Source organism: Physella acuta, unplaced genomic scaffold (genome assembly GCF_028476545.2).
Source record: "Physella acuta isolate Inbredline_101_S28 unplaced genomic scaffold, ASM2847654v3 ptg000600l, whole genome shotgun sequence".
In the NCBI taxonomy this organism is placed as follows: domain Eukaryota; kingdom Metazoa; phylum Mollusca; class Gastropoda; family Physidae; genus Physella; species Physella acuta.
This window is the reverse complement of record NW_026732119.1, coordinates 921,522-923,953: the sequence shown is the minus strand read 5'-3', so window position 1 is coordinate 923,953 and position 2,432 is coordinate 921,522. Positions and strand designations below refer to the sequence as shown.

At 36.6% G+C, this 2,432-nt stretch overlaps 1 pseudogene; it reads left to right on the top strand.

The window, feature by feature from the left end:
- Nucleotides 1-706: 706 nt before the first annotated feature.
- Nucleotides 707-1,877, top strand: LOC131947617 (small ribosomal subunit protein eS21-like; annotated as a pseudogene).
- The last annotated feature ends 555 nt before the right edge of the window (nucleotides 1,878-2,432 follow it).

The window sequence follows — 2,432 nt, the reverse complement described above, 5'->3', positions numbered from 1 at the left end:
TAAAATAGTATTAATAAATAGCTTTTTTTTTAATTTAAATTTTAAACCAATTATTGTCAACTATTTTCACTTTTTTGTTAATTTTAAATACAAATCTAAAAAATAAGCCGTAACTTATTTGTTTATTATATCACAATGATATTTTAAATAACTTTGATAACCAATTAACAGTAGTTTCATTTAGTGATTTAAAAATCACAAATGGGAAACAACTAATAAATAAGAATCTTAAATGTTTATATAATCAACTTTGCAATATGAACTAGACATTAACTTGCTTAAGACGCACCGTGCAGTAATGACGTTTGGGCGTGTTTTACATGGCACCTAGTAAACACTAGTCATTATACTTTTCATAATGGTGTTAGAGCGTGTTTGTTATGGCAAGTAGCAAATACAAGTCATTATATTTTTAAAATCTTTTTGATGTTCGGAAATAGTTTAATCTCAATAACAAAGGAATTATAATTTATGTTTTCAAATATTATAATCGTTTATTTATGTGAGTAAAATATTGTTATGGACATTACGAGTGCATTTACAGACATTAATTTAACGTTTGAAAAAATGACATTGCACATTATGAACAAGCTAAAAATTAATAAGCATCGTTAATCTCGTTTCATAAATCACCATTTGAAATATGATCTGTTCCACATTAGTTTACCATTGGTGTTGATATACATCAATGGTATTTTTTCAAGGCATGTGTTTCTTATTTCAGTTATGTGAGGTCCTGGAATCAGTTCGCAGCGTGTGTGCATTATATTTAGAACAATGTTAATGTGCTCCTTAATTCTCGGGACGATTTTCTAGTGTAAATTCATAAAAGTGCAGTCCATCCTTATAACCCAGTGCTTCATGCTAATGGAACGGAGGGGTATAACGGTAGAGAGCGGGTTAAAGTCAGTAGACCCAACTCTGATGGGTACCTAACTCACGTTAGGGAAAATAAAGGCAGCTGGACATAGTGCTGACCACACTATCTCTGCCAGAGGTGTAGCGTTGGGGGGGGGGGGGCAGGGGGGTACATATGGCCCCGGGCGCCGACCTTAGGGGGCGCCAAAACGGGTTGTAATAGTTTAAGGTGGGGGGGGGGTACAAATCCAAAGTTTGATGGGGGGGTGCAAATCGAATGATTGAGGGGGGGGGGTCGCAAATTTAAAATTTGCTCCCGAGGGGGCGCCGAATTCAAAGTTTGTCTCCGGCCGCCGGGAAGTGTCGCTACGCCTCTGATCACTGCATATGTCTAGGTCACAGAAACAAGTGAACTCTATTTCACTTGTCCTATAGACCGTCAGGTTTGAAAAGGGAACTTAACTCTTCATGCTACTAAATGCTGCTATCACGTTCATTTAACTTAATATAAAAGTAATATGTTTTGACTACTTTGATACCCATGCAGTTTTTAAATACAACATACTTTTTCGGTGTACCAAGAAAAAAAAAGGACAAACATATTTGGAAGGAAACTAATACTGTTTAAAGTATATTTCCTTATTTAAAAGTAATTACTATTTATTTGGTTAATGTTCTGCAATAAACAGATACAATTATTTTAATTCATTTTCATCGTTTTTGGCTTCAGCACTACACCCAAGATATCTTTAAACGGTTTCATCATCATGCAAAATGACACGGGATAATTCTTGGATCTGTTGATTCCTCGCAAATTCTCTGCCAGTAACAGCATCATTGGTGCCAAGGATCATGCTTCTATCCAGATCAACATTACAGAGGTTGATGAGACTACAGGCCGTATGACTGGATCTTACAAGACCTATGCTATTTGTGGGGCAATCAGACGAATGGGTGAATCTGATGATTCATTGATTAGACTCGCTAAACGACATGGCATCATAACTAAGCATTTTTAAAGGTACTTTTGTTTAAGAAAATTCATGTAAAACTAAAAACAAAATATTTCTACCTTTTTTTCCTGCCATCTTTTTTCAGTTTTCTGATGGTTTAAAAAATTCTGTAACGGCCAGCCGAGTCAACTCCTTGAAGTCGTCCAAACAAATACGTCAATATCTTCCTCGAATCCTCCCATCTGTCATGAAGGTTTTTGATAGACAGCTCGTGGTACATGTCCATCTACCTGAGTTTTTTTTTTATTAGACTGCCTTTGTTTGACGCTAAAACAATACAGTAACCATAACACTACTATATTGGAGAAACCTTTTAATGAGCTACAATTATCATGATGTTACTCACCCCTCCTGTATTATTAGTTTACAACGGTTTTTCGTCGGCTCAGAGACTGGGCCAAGTGTGAAGGTCAGGAGATGGATCTGGTTGTCAGAAGCTTTTAGTGACGTGAGATGTTAGGGGCATTGTTTGAGAAGTGGGAGCTTATCCCCACCGTGAAGTGGGAGCTTATTCTCACCGTGAAGTCGGAGCTTATCTTTATCGTGAAGTGGGAGCTAATC